This window comes from Vombatus ursinus, unplaced genomic scaffold, assembly GCF_900497805.2.
Source record: "Vombatus ursinus unplaced genomic scaffold, bare-nosed wombat genome assembly UNPS02014820.1, whole genome shotgun sequence".
In the NCBI taxonomy this organism is placed as follows: Eukaryota; Metazoa; Chordata; class Mammalia; order Diprotodontia; family Vombatidae; genus Vombatus; species Vombatus ursinus.
The window spans coordinates 9948334-9963741 of record NW_020954598.1 but is presented as its reverse complement, the minus strand read 5'-3'; positions in this window follow the sequence as shown (position 1 = coordinate 9963741).

The following is a 15408-nucleotide window of genomic DNA, read 5'->3' as shown; positions in this document are numbered from 1 at the left end:
CCAAGATCATACAGGTATAAGTAAATGAGTCCAGGGGAGTTTAAGAAAACTTAAACGGCAACATCAGAAATTTTGCTAACCCAGTTTCTTGATTGCTTCATGTATAATTCATCTACCTGCCTGCTGCCCCCCACCCCAATGTACTGTGCTATTGCCATTGGTCTTTTGAAAATGCATATGACAAAACATATCACTAAGTTTACGGTTACAAAGTATTTGGAGAACAGTGGCCACCAGGGGCATATTTTACATTTTAGAAAGTGAAGTGTACTTTTTTCAGTGGTCTTGGGTTTAGATGCATTCTCTGCTTTCTCTCTCCCTTCTAGACAGGGCCCAATTTAATTCTCTCTGAGATCTGGGTCTTACCTTCCCTTTTTCTCCAGTCCAATTCTCTCTAACCTTAAACCAGCCTTAGACTTTGAGTGTTAACTTCACCTCCCTGCCCATTTTATGCCCTTTCTCCGCCTCTCTGTCCCCCTTCTTCTCTCCCCTCCTGTCTTTATCTCTTCTTCCTCCTCTCCTCTCCTTTCCTTTCCACTCTTTTCTTCTCCTCCTCTCTCCTTTCTTCTCTCTCAGTCTATTACCCATCAGTCTCTTTGCTCTGCAAGACAAATAGACTAATGGCTGGAATATGATTAGGAATTATGTCTACAGAGTGAAATGTACCTCAAAGGAGATGACACTAGGCTGGAAAGATGCTTTTATTCATATTTAAGTATAATAAACAGGGTCTATCCCCCAAAACACACAGACACACACACACACACACACACAGACACACACACACACACACAGACACACACACACACACATACACACACACACAGAGTTACCTTAGGGAAATTCAAGGATAAAAGTGATTAACAGGTGTTACATTTTTAGCACCATTCCCTTAACGATTCTAAATAAGTTCTTTTCATAATGTTCATCAGTTACAGTGCATGGAGAGGCTTCATTAGAATAAATGAATGCTACCTCATTACTAAATCTATTTCACTTCCTAAAATACTTAGGACTGAGGGTTTCTGTGGCTCAAATAAAGGGAAAGCCATTCTGAAATCCAAATTGGGGGAGGAGAGAATATTTTTAAGAATTAAGACACAGAATCTCTTTATTGTCGTACAAACATTTCTTCCACCTATTTGGAAGGTTTGTGTGGTGAAAAGGAAAGAATAGTGGCTAGTCAGAACTTGGGTGTTTTAGTCCTGTCTTTACCACAAGATATCTAGGTATCCTCAGACACATTTCCTGATCTTTCTGAGTCTATCAAATGTGGTAGTTGGACTTTATGATCTCTTAGAGTTCTTTCTAGCTCTAACATTTGATGATTCTAAGGTGACTTAGAAATTGGATTTCATAAATATGATCTGTGGGGAAAAAAGAATGTAAAAATGATACTACTAAACAACAATAAAGGAAAATAAACAGTGTCAAAAATCTCTGATTAGTATACATAAAGGCATAAAATTGTTCCTCATTAAAAAAATGTGGGAAAAGTTGGTATAGGTTTTGTTTACTAGTTTTCATGAAATTTAAAAACAAAATGTACAACATCATTGTAACCAATATATAATAAGCAACTGTCATGTGCAGGATTTTCTATTATATTGGGGATGCAAAGATAATAGCAGCAAAACAAACACAAACAACCTGTTTCTTCCCTTAAGGAACTTATACTCTTGTGGGGAGAAAATGAGAGCCAGCTCTAGCCAGTTCTCCCAAGAATAGATTGCTAATTTTTTTTGTGCATATGTGTATGAGCACTTACACATCAGAAATGGAAAAACAAGGCTTAATCTTTTGCTTTTCACCTTTCTAGACTTTGGAGAAAATATTAAAATATTAATAATTCAGATTAAACTTAAAAGTGTTTCCAATATATGACTTTCTTTCTGGAGAGCTAGTTGTGGAATATTTACCAGCATAAACATGAGGAGACTCCAGTTTGTGAACAGATACATAAATAAATGGTAATTTGAAGAAGGAAACATAATAGAAGGAAGATGGTATCAGGAAATGTTTTGCATAGTCCGTAATATCTAAGCTCAAAGATGATGTCAGACAAAGATTCTGTTGACAGTTTATATGAAGGTATGAAGATGGAAGCAGGTGATGGAACACTGAAATTAGGGAATAAGTAATAGGGTAGCCATGTTGGAAAATAGATTTCATGAGGTGGAATAAGATGAAATGAGTCTAGAAAGGATCATAGGTTTAGAACTAGAAGTCATCCAAAAGACAATTCAGTCTAAACCCTTGATTTTGCTGATGAGAAAATTGAAGCCAACCCAATGTTGCATGGCCAAGAGTCCAACACAGTTGTCTGACATCAAAACCAACACTCTTGTGTTCCTACTGCACCATTAGATTGTTGAGGACTTTGCATTCTGACCTGAGCAGTTTATAATTTATCTTGGAGGCGATAGGAAAACACTGAATAGTTTTGAGCAAGGAAGAGATAGAGTTACATTTCTACCTTAGGAAGATTATTTTGGCAGCCATGTGGATAATGGATTGGAGACAGGAGAGGATGAGAATGGACAGAAGGTGCCAGGGAAGAAGATGAAAGGAATTTCAATCAACTACTTCAACTTGTACTTGAATAGGAATACCTTGTATAATGTCACTAATGGTGTATTTGGCCTCTATTTGAAAACCAATAGTGATCAAAAAATTGACTATTGCTCAAGGTAATGCTTTCTCCTTCTGGATAGCTTTAATTGTTAGGTCTTATCTTCTCTTTTATCTACATCTTCTATTCCTTCAACAGATCTTGTCATAGTTTCCAGTTCTTTCACCATCCTGGTAGAAGAAAAATTGGGAAAAGAAATGAGAGTGATGCAAGAGAATTATGAAAAAAAGTCAACAGCTTGGAAAAAGAAAGAAAACAACTGCATAAAAAATACAATTGGCCAAATGGAGAAGGAAGTACAAAAAATAACTGAGAGAAACAACTCCTTAAAAGTTAGAACTGGGCAAGTGGAAACTAATGACTCTATGAGACACCAAGAATCAATAAAATGAATTCAAAAGAATGAAAAAATAGAAGAAAATGTAAAATACTTCATTGGAAAAGCAACTGACTTAAATAATAGAACCAGAAGAGATCATGTCAGAATCACTGGATTTCCTGAAAGTCACAATCAAAAGGAGGACCTGGACAACATCTTTCAAGAAATTATCAAGGAAAACTGCCCTGATATCCTAGAATCAAGGGCAAAATAGGCATTGAAAGAATTCACTGATCACCTCAGGAAAGGGATCCTAAAATAAAAATTCCAATGGACATTATAGCCAAATTACAGAATTATCAGGTCAAGCTAAAAATATTGCAAATACTTTAAGTGGCCAGAAAGAAAAAGTTCAAATATTGGGGAGTCACAATTAGGATTACATAGGACTTGGCAGCTGCAACATTAAAGGATCTGAGGTCATGGAACATGATATTTTGGAAGGCAGAGGAGCTAGGTCTCTAACCAAGAATCACTTATAATTTATAACTTAAAAATGTATGCAGGGATAAAAAGACATTTCCTCTATGAACAAAATTGATTTATATAACATTATAGAACAAAATATAGTATTCTACCTGAAGTTACTCAAGGATATTTGGAGCTAGTGAATGTTCAATAGATAATGCTTTATGATTATCATTTCATTTTTGGATTATAAGGAAAAAAAAATCTATCATCCATTCTGTTGTCTTCAGTCTGAAACGCATTGCCGATATATGAGAACCTATATTCTATGTAAAGACCTGTTTAAAAAGTAATTTCTCCACTGGTAACTCATTTAACCAATTTTGTTGTTAAGGAATACTTTCTTATATGTAACCCAAACTAACTCATGGTGTGGTTTAAACTGTTTTCCTTTTCTCTTTTTCTGTGGTCACTAGAGAAGAATAGAGAAGATCATGTGATTCTCTGCAAGTGTACAAAATTTATTTATATGGACTTCTTCCATGTAATCTCTATAAGAAAATATCATTCAAATGAACAATCAATCCACACACTTTGCACATTCATTCAAAGGTCATGTTCATTAAAAATATGCCATTCAGGAGATTCCTATTTCATTGGGAGTTCACAAGTACTCCATAATACTTGACTGTTGAAATTGCTACTGTGACCTGTACAGGGTATGGAATTAATGAGTCCTTGAATGACTGGATGACTCCAGATATTAACATAAGCTCATTCTTTGAGTGAAAATGATTCCTTTCAGAGGCAGCCTAGGGCAACATCCTTTTGCTGGTGCTATGCTGTACTCATTTTGCTCAGTTACAACAGTGTAATAAAGACTATCTCCCCAACAGCAATACTAATATTGCTATCAACTCATCCTCATGCATTTTTGTTTTTTAAATTAATTTATTATTTTCCAAGTATTGCTTTTTCTCTCTTCTACTACCTCCCTCATTCAAAACAGCAGCAATTACAATATAACAACAACAACTCAGCTCCCAAACCTCAAGGCAAAAATTCTCATCTTTTTCAGTGGAAGTTAAATAGAGACAATTCTGGGGTAAATTCCTATCCTGCTATTGTTTTTGTACTTAATGTTCTGCTCATTGTTGCCTAGATGAATAAAATAATTATCTTTTTAATAACTGAATAAAAGTATTGGGTTGATAAGATAGAAGCTCATCTTTTGTCTGCTTATTCCTGACAACTCAAGTTGCACACTGGGTGACAAGAATAATTTGTACCTTACTCTGTTTCCACCTAGTCATGACTTCTTCAGCCAAGCCTCTATATATGGAAAGCTTTTTACTCTATGCAGCTTGGGGACTGAGAGTATTTGGTGTGGTAACACCTCTTTCAAAATGATGTTCTTAAATTTTTAATGTTTTATAAAGGTAATTATGAACAACAATTTTATGATAATGACAGCATAATTTTTGAGGCCATGTGGCATAGTAGATTGGTTGCCCTTGGAGTCAGCAACATCTGGATTTCTGTCTTCCCTCAGTCACATATTAATTATGTGGCTCTAGGTACATCATTAAACTTTTCAGTGCCTCAGTGAACTTTCTAAGCCTATACATGAACAGAATTTCCAGACTGTATTATTAGAGGTAGTTTCTATACTAGGAATACATCTATGCCAATGAAATCACAGATCTGAACCAACATCTGTTTATATTACCACCGTTTGTGATTATGCAAAGGAATGCTAGAAACTGCAACACAGCATGCAAAATTTTTTAGCATCTACTGAATAGCAAAACATAAACTGATGGCTGGAATTATGAACTAGAAGCCTACCATTTTCATAAATTAACAAACACATGGCTAATATGGAAATAGGTTTTGCATGACTTCACATATATAACCTATATCAAATTGCCTACCATTTTCATAAGAGGGGAGTGGAGGGAGGGTAGAGAAAGGGAGAGAATTTGGAACTCAAAATCTTGTAAAAATGAATACTAAAAATTGTCTTGACATATAATTGGGAAAAATAATAAAAAAAAACTTAAAAAAATAAAGGAATGGGAATGCTTAGCCAGGAGAAAACAAAGACATCATAACTGCCTTCTATTATTTAGAGGACTGTCATATAGAAATGGGATTAACATTGGAGGACAAAACCATAAGCAATGAGTAGAAGTTACAGAGATAAATTTAGGCTCAAAATAATGAAAAAAAAGTTCTAAAATTTATTGCTGTCTACAAGGCAAATGATTTGCCTTGAAAGGTAATGAATTCTTCCTCATTGGAGCTGTTCAAGCAAAAATTGGATAGACATGGGTAAATTTTAGAGGGGCTTTTGGTTCAAATATGGTTTGAATGAAATGAAGATTCTTATTCTGTAATGAAGATCTGAAGTGAAACACAAATAGAATATATTAAGGAATAAAGAATGGGTAGGGGATTTCTTATAATTAAGAAGAAAGTTTGCAGAAAAAAAAAGACATTTGCTTTATGAATGAAACTAATTTACGTCATATTGTAGGACAAAATATAATGTTTTACCCAGAGATGCTCAAGAACATTTGGAGCTAATGAATGTTCAGGAGATAGTGTTTTATGATGATTACCGCCTATTTGAATTATAAGGAAAAAGCCATTTATCATACATTCTGTTGCCTTCATTCTGAAACACATTGTAGATATATGGGAACCTATATTCTATGTAAAGACCTATTTTAAAAGTAATTCCTCCACTGGTAACTCATTTAACCAATTTTGTTGTCAAGGAATCCTTTCTTATATGTAACCCAAATTAACTTGTGGTACGGTTTAAACTGTTTTCCTTTTCTCTTTTTCTGTGGTCACTAGAGAAGAATAGAGAAGATCATATGATTCTCTGCAAGTGTGCAAAATTTATTTATATGGACTTCTTCCATGTAATCTCTATAAGAAAACATCATTCAAATGGACAATCAACCCACACACTTTGCACATTCATTCAAAGGTCATGTTCATTTAAAATATGCCATTCAGGAGATTCCTATTTCATTGGGAGTTCACAATTACTCCATAATACTTGACTGGTGAAATTGCTACTGTGACCTGTACAGGGTATGGAATTGATGAGTCCTTGAATGACTGGATGACTCCAGGTATTAACATAAATTCATTGTTTGGGTGAAAATGATTCCTTTCAGAGGCAACCTAGGGCAAAATCCTTTTGCTGGTGCTATGCTGTACTCATTTTGCTCAGTTGTAACAGTGTGATAAAGACTATCTCACCAACAGTAACACTAATATTGCTACCAGCTTATTCTCATACATTTTTATTTTTTTTAACTAATTTGTTTACTTTACAAGCATTTATGTTTCCCTTCCACTATCTCCCTCACTCAAAACAGCAGCAGCAGCAGCAACAATGAGAAGAACAAGAAGAAGAACAAGAACAACAACTCAGCCCCAAAACCTCAAAGCAAAAATGCTCATCTTTTCCGATGGACGTTAGAGGCAATTCTGAGGTAAATTCCTATCCTGTTATTGCTTTTCATACTTAATGTTGCCCAAATGAATAAAATAATTGCTTTCATGTTACTAAATCAAAGCATTGGGTTGATGATAAGGAGGCTCATCTTCTGTCGCATATTCTGACTCAACTCAAGTTGCACACTGGGCAACAGGAATAATTGATACTTTATGCTGTTTCCACCTATTTTTGACTTCTTCAGCCAAGTCTCTATATTTGGAAAGCTTTTTACTTCATGTAGCTTGGAGACTGAGAGTATTTGGTGTGGCAACACCTCTTTCAAAATGATGTTTTTACATTTTTAATCTTTTGTCAAGGTAATTGTGAACAACAATTTTGTCTGTGATAATGACTTCATAATTTTGAGGCCATGTGGTGTGGTGGATTGGCTGCCCTTGGAGTCGGCAAGATCTGGATTTCTGTCTTTCCTCTGTCACATATTAATTGTGTAGCTCTGACGACATCATTAAACCTTTCAATTCCTCAGTGACCTTTCTAAGACTACATGAACAATTTCTATATATGTATGTATATATTTAGTTTTCAATATTCTCTTCTATAAGATTTTGAGTTCTAAATTTCCCCCTCTATCCCTTCCCCCCTCCACAAGATGGCATTCAATCTGATATAGGCTATACATGTACTATCATATTAAACATATTTCCACATTTGTCATGTTGTAAAGAAGAATTAGAACCAAAGGGAAAAAACTATGAGAAGAAACAGAAAAAAAGAGAGAGAAAATAATATGCTTCAATCTGCATTCACACTCCATAGCTCTTTTTGTGGATGTGGATAGCATTTTACATCATGAGTCTTTTGGAATTGTCTTAGATACTTGCATTGCTGAGAAGAGCTAAGTGTATTAAAGTTGGTCATCGTACATGTTACTGTTACTGTGTATAATGTTCCCCTGATTCTGCTCACTTCATTCAGCATCAGTTCATGTAAGTCCTTCCAGCTTTTCCTGAAGTCTGCCTGCTCATAATTTTTGTGGAACAATAGTATTGCATTACATTTATATACCACAACTTGCTCAGCCATTCCCCAACTGATAGGCATCCCCTCAATTTCCAATTCATGGTCATCACAAAAAGAGCTGCTATAAATATTTTTGTACATGTGGGTATTTTTCCCATTTTTACTATATCTTTGGGATACAGACCTAGAAGTAATATTGCTGGATCAAAGGGTATGCAGTTTTATAGTCCTTTGGGCATAGTTCCAAATTACCCTTCAGAATGTTTGGATCAGTTCACAACTCCACCAACAATGCATTAGTGTTCCAATTTTCCCACATCTTCTCCAACATTTATCATTTTTCTGTTTTGTCATGTTAGCCACTCTGATAGGTGTGATGTGGTACCTTAGAGTGGTTTTGATTTGCATTTCTCTAATCAATAGTGATTTAAAGCATTTTTTCCATATCATTATAATAGCTTTACATTCCTCATCTGAAAAACGCCTACAGTAAAAGAATTTCCAGGTTTTATTATTGGAGAGAGTTTTTATACCAGGGATACTCCTATGCCAATGAAATCACACATCTGAACTAACATCTGTTTATATTACCACCATTTGTGATTATGCAAGGGAATGCTAGAAACTGCAACACAGCATGTAGGCTGCAAAATTTTTTAGCACCTACTGAACAGTAAAACATAAACTGATGACTAGAATTGCAAACTAGAATCCTACCATTTTCATTAACAAACACATGGATAATATGGAAATATGTTTTGCGTGACTTCACATGTATAATCTATATCATATTGCTTGTCATTTCTGTGGGTAAGGGGAGAGGATGGAGGAAGGGAGAGAATTTAGAACTCAAAGTAAAAAAAGAAATTAATACTTAAAAAAATAAACATACATTAACAAATAAAAGAATCCTATTTTATAAATACAGACCTCAAAATAATAGCAGTACCTAGCTATGTATAGCTATATACATTTATATAGGTTTGCAAAGTGTTTTATATGCATTATTTCATTTGTTTCTTACAAGAGCCCTGTGATATTTGTCCTATTATAGTCCCCATTTTATAGATTGGAAGAATTAGGCTAAGATTGTGACTAGCCAAGTGCTACAAAGCTCATAACTCTCTGTGGTGGTACTCATATCAAGAAATTCTTGAATCCAAGTTCAATATTCTATCTACTGTGACCTGAAGAAGAGACATAATGTGGTATAATGGAAAGGACATGAGATGTCCATTGCATTCTAGATGTATTCTGCCACCAGCAAGCATTCTGATCTTAGGGAAAACACTTTACCTTTATGACTCATCTGTAACATTTACATTTATAAAAACATGATGCTCTCTAATGTTCAATTATTTATAGGGTTTGTTCTTTTCAAATGAAATAAAATTTTGTAAAAAGTGCTTAGTGCAATGCCTGGCCCGTAGAAGGCACTAGATAAATACTTGTTCCCTACCCTTGCTTCCCTGCTGCCCTCACTATGGAAGATATGTTGTCTTTAAAGTGCCACTGGAAAAAAAAAAAAGAAGGCAGTATTTTGACTCTTAGTATCTATTAAGTGATTCATTAATGATTATGAAAAAAATGTAAATATTGATTAACCCTTTGAGGTCAGGATTAGCTTAGTTACAATCAACTTGCAAATGTGATGAAGCCTTTGGGAAAAGATTTTGCCTTGAGATTTATGCTAATTTTTGGATTTTGAAATAAAAATGTTGGTAATTAAAGACACACCAAGTGAATTGAGCTATGATGTGATCTTTATCTAAGCTGCTTTTGTCCCCTTTTACAGGGTTTGAATTAAATGAGCCTCCAGGAGAACCTAGGGACTTTTGGGTGGGGTAATGTATTTTCTTCTTTCCCCCTGCATTATAACACTGCTATCATGTGCATGTGCCAATCAGGGACCTTTCTTCCAAAGTAACAATTTTTCTTTTTGGAAAAAAAAAATGAAAAAGAAAAAAGATAACTAGTAAGTAATTTTTAATATCATTTTCTAGTCCATATCAAATCAAAGGGTTCTAGGGGGGTGGAGCCAAGATGACAGAGTGAAAGCAGTGACTTACTTGAGATCTCCCTCAAACCCCTCCAAATACCTATAAAAATGGCTCTAAACAAATTCTAAAGCAGCAGAACTCACAAACAGACAGAGTGAAACAAATGTCCAGCCCAAGACAACCTGGATGGTTGATTGGAAAGGTCTATCGCTCAGGGCTGGGAGAGGAGCACAGTTCAGCATGGGCGTGCAGGCCTCAAGGAACCTGGAGCAGGCCTCAGAGGACTGAATCACCTGCAGTGGTGGTGGTTTCCAGACTTCTCAATCCACAAACTCCAAAGACAACTTAGAAGGTCAGTGGGAAAAGTCTGTGTCTGCAGTGAAAGAAAGAATCGGGGTGGTTTCAGCTCCCCGGGGTGGTGGCTGCCTCCTGAGCTTCTAGCCCACAGACTGACGGGGAATTGAATGGCTGATCAGAGGGGAATTGCAGGGATCTCTCTGCTGGTGCAGGATTCTCTTGCTTTGCCCATGCTTGGATCTGGGTCACAGTTCTGGGTGGGGTTCTGGGGCGAGGAGGACTGCTGGCATGGTGGAGCTTGTAGTGGCAGTGAAGAGGAAACCCTCCTCACAGTTCCAAGGCAGAAAAGAGTGCTCAAAACCCTCCTCACAGTTCCAAGACAGAAAAGAGTGCTCATAGACCAGAGCACAGGCCAGGAAAGGAGTAAACACCTTGCCCTTGATCATAGCACCTTGGAAGAACTGAAAATTTACAGGTCCCTAGAAGTATCTGAAAACAGCTGCACAAAACCCCTGAAGCTTGAGACAGTTCATTCTCCACACTGGAAGAAGACCCCTACCTTAACAAAGAGTTTGTAACTCAAGTAACTGGCTGGGATCATGAGCAAGCTGCACAAAAAGAGTCAGACTATATTATCTTACTTTGGTGACAAAGAAGATCAAAACGTACAACCAGAAGAAGACAACAAAGCCAAAGCTGCTACATCCAAAGCCTCCAAGAGAAATATGAATTGGTTCCAAACCATGGAAGAGCTCAAAAAGGATTTTGAGAAACAAGTAAGAGAAGTAGAGGAAAAACTGAGAGTGATGCTAAAGGAGACCCAAAAAATACTGAAGAAAATAACACCTTAAAAAATAGCCTAACCCAAATGGCAATAGAGGTCCAAAAAGCCAATGAGGAGAAGAATTCCCTAAAAAGCAAAATTGCCCAAATGGAAAAGGAAGTCCAAAAGCTTACCGAAGAAAATACTTCCTTAAAAATTAGAATAGAGCAATTGGAAGCTAGTGACTTTATGAGAAATCAAGACATTGTAAATCAAAGGGTTCTGAATGCTAGGGAAATTTTTCAGGGACAAGTCCAAAAGCTTGAAAAATTCTGGTCCTATCTCTCCATGTAACTATACTCTAAACCTTTTCTTTAAGCCACCCACAAATCAAGGTGCAATGGCACTGGACTTTACCTGCATCAATTTATTGGCAAATTCTTCTCAAGAAGGATGTTACATTAAGGGACAATTTATTTTCAAATCATCTTGAAGGTTGACAAACACAATGTCAGAAAAATCAACTCTGGAACACAAAGACGATTCTTTTTAATGAGATGTTAAATTGTATATCAAAATGTATCAACATAGATGGAAAAAGAAATATTTTTTAGCATGTACCAGGATAGGAAAAAGAACAGCCCCATCAGTGATAAATGGGTCTTATAGCTGAAATATTCTTCTTAAGGGACTTTATTGATTTAACATTTTTTTCCAAGTTTTGAAATTGCACATTTGTTTCTATTCAGAAAGATCTGGAAACTTTTTTTTTAATTTTGTAAGTGGTTTTTGAATCCAATAAAATAACTATTTAAGAAAGTTCTAAAACTTCCACATATATAAAACCAGTATAGAACATTTTCCAATTATCAAATAGGAACAATGTAAATAGCAGGGAGCAGAACAACTAGTAAACAATGTGTCATGGCAGCTGAAAAAAAACCCATCATGGTCAGAAGCTTCCTTATAAAGGAAACAGTATCCAGGTCATGAGGAGAGGTGGTCAAGCTGGACTCTGCCTTGATCATGTCATATATGGAAGATTTTATTTAGTTTTGGGGCCCTGACTTTAAGATATTGGCAAGCTGAAGAACATTCAAAAATGATCAGAACTGACATATATACATCAGTTGAGCCTTCTAGGGATGTTTAGTCCCAGGAAGTGAAGACTTGGATAAGATGTTCATTTTCTTTAAGTATTTGATGAGTTCCCATAAGAGAAATTAAGGGTTTTTTGTTGTTTTTGTTTTCTTTTTTGTTTGTTTTCTTTTGTTTTGCATGGCCCCATAAGACAGAGTCAGGAGTTTTGGGTAGGAATTTCAGGGAAGTACATTTAAGCTTGGTATAACTCTCAACTTGCTAATTACTATAGCTGGTTCAAAGCTCAGTAGGCTGCCTCAGGAGGAGTGAGTATAGGTTTCCTCAAAGAAAAAGTAAGAGTGAGAGGCTAGATGAACTCCTGTCAAAGATTTTACAGAGATAAGGTAAACCTATTCAGGAATGGGTTAGACCAGTTATCCTCTGAGATTCCTTGCAACTCTGAGATTCTTTTATTCTTTAATAGGTATATTCTAGGTCAAGTCAGGAAAAAAAGAGAATGTAACAACATACAATGTAATCATGAAAGTTTTGTACCTTCAAGAGCATGTCCATCCAGAAAATATTTTATGAAATTGGAATCTTCAGGAAAAAAATGCACTAAATGTGGAGGAAGGGACTGTAATATGTTTCAAATTTGTCCTTCCACTGGTGCTTAGTAAACTCCTCTAAATAATAAATATTTGTTGAATTAAATTGAATTAGATGAAACATACCCCACGACATTTACCCCTTTCTGTTAACTTGTGTCACAGAGCCTGGTTCTCTTATGGAGCAGAAATAACTGTTTTCCATGATCATAGATTACCTGTCTAACCCTGATTAGTCATTCCATTGATGTTGTTGGTCAGTTGTTTCAATTGTGTCTGATTCTTTATGTCCCATTTGGAGTTTTCTTAGCAAAAATACTGGAGTAGTTTTCTGTTCCCTTTTCCAGCCCATTTTATAGATGAGGAAACTGAAACAAACAGGGTTAGGTGACTTGCCCCATGATGTATGATATTGTATACAAGGGGAATGAGCTAAGAAAGCACAGGGAGATCAATTGATAACTAGGTTATTAAAAAGAAAAGCATAAATCTAACTGGTGCAGAGACAATAGGTGTACAATTCAAGTAGGAACTAATAAAGTGGGAGGACACTGTGATATAATGGAAAGAGTATTGGATTTAGAGTCGAGAGCTCTGTGTTTGAGTCCTGACTTGTCTATGGGGGTAAATTACTTCAGTTCTTTCAACCTTAGTTTCTTTATTATTAATTGGGGTAATAAGTAACATATGCGTGGCTTACATCACAGGAGCATTGCGAGGAGTGAATAAGGTTATGTGCAAAGCACTTTGTCATGAGGAATATTGTAGATAAGAAACACTATCAACACTAACTAGATAAGTGAAGGAAGAAGATTTTTTTTTTGGGTGGGAGGGTTGGTCGTGTAATAGATTCAATGTTAGTAGAATGTAAACTACATGAAGACAAACATTGTCTCAACTTTCTATTTATATCCTCAGCGCCTGCTTCATAATAAGCACTTAATAAATGCATGTTGATTGATTACTCTTAAAATTCATGAGGCAATTGTGTTTCGACAGTCTGAGGAAATTGAAGCATGAGGAAATCACAGGATTATAGATTGAGTGCTGGAAAAGGTACCTTAGAAGTCATCCAATTTAAACCCCTCATTTAATAAATCAGGAACTGAAGCCCAGGGAGCCAAAGTGACTTGCCAGAGTAACACTGGTAATTAATGGCAGAATTGGCTCTTGAACCCAGGTCCAATGACTTCAAATGAAATGTTCATTTCATTGTACTATTTTCCCTCAGGATCCAGAATTTGAACTTAGGTCCCTTAACTACAAATACAACATTCTTTCTACAATTATCCACTGGTAAAAAGGTATAAATTATAATGAACTACATTCATCACCAGGAAAAAAGCACAAGAGAATAAAAGACTCCCCCCCCCTTTATTTCTAAGGCAGCTTCATCTTGTGCTGTAGCTGCCTGAAGTAATACATGCACACATCCTTTCTAATATGGAGATTAGTCCTTGATTCTACTTAAATTAAAGCAATACATTTCCTTTCCTGTGATTATTAATCTGATTTACCTCTCACAAATGAAAGACTTTCAAATTATCTACTGGAGGTGTACTTGATAGAACTTTCTGAAGACATGCCAGGGACTGAATCTACTCTGAAATAAATTACATGGGCAAAAGGAAAGCTATCTTTAATTACTTTATCACATAACTCTTGCTTAACATTTTGGAAGTTGCCATGGTGACCCCAGAATTGACTTCCTATGTTATATTTAGTGCTCGTTTACATGTAGCCAATTTGCATTTTAAAGACCTAACATCTATCATTCATCCATAAAGTTACTTATTCCATGATTGGGGTTGTTCTGTTGGAGATCTGACATCTAACCCCCTCCCTCAAAGGCTGCTAACTGTGTCCTACCACAATGGTTTTAAAAATTCATTTGAAAATAGTTTTTCAAATTATTATTCTATCAGATCCCTGTACTTCAAAAAAAAATAATGGTAGGAGATAATTCATTATAGACTGACCTAAGGTTTGATGAGTTAATTAGGTTTCCAAACCTGTTATCTTATCTTTCATAATTAATATCATAATCATATTCATCTGAACTCAATTATGAAAAGAGTGACTGTGTGAATATTATCAAAAAGTGGGAGCCAAATATGACTACAAAAGGCACTTGCACCCTTCACAGTGTGTAAGCCCTCTAGAAACTAGGTGAGTAATGAAAAGGGGATCCCTATGCTTTACTAATTTGGGAAATTAATTAAATAACTATTAGATACCCTGTTACTGTGATGACTTTCAACTTCTGCCAAACTCTTTGGGAACAAAAAATTTGCAAACCTAGCACTTTCTTCCAGTTGTAGATTAGTGATTCATAATTAGTTAACTGACCCTTGATTATGAACTCTTTACTCATTTTATTGTACTTCTCTCTCCTCTTTTCCATTGGTCATGTACTAATTTTTATTTTACTTATCTTATATACAAACATGTATATACATATGCACATACATAAGCACATACACATGTATGTATATATACACACACACAAGGAATGTATATGTACACATTGTACATGTGTACATGCATGTGTATGTACACATATCTATCTATATATACATACATATGAGTATACACACATATCCCCATCCATGTTGCAGTGCCAAAGGGGATGGTGCCCCTTGTCCTATTAGAGATTTGTTGCTTTTATTTTTTTTTTCCTGGGCATAAATCTTTCTCCATTCTGGAAAGCAGTAACAACTATTTACATTTTTTTTTTGTT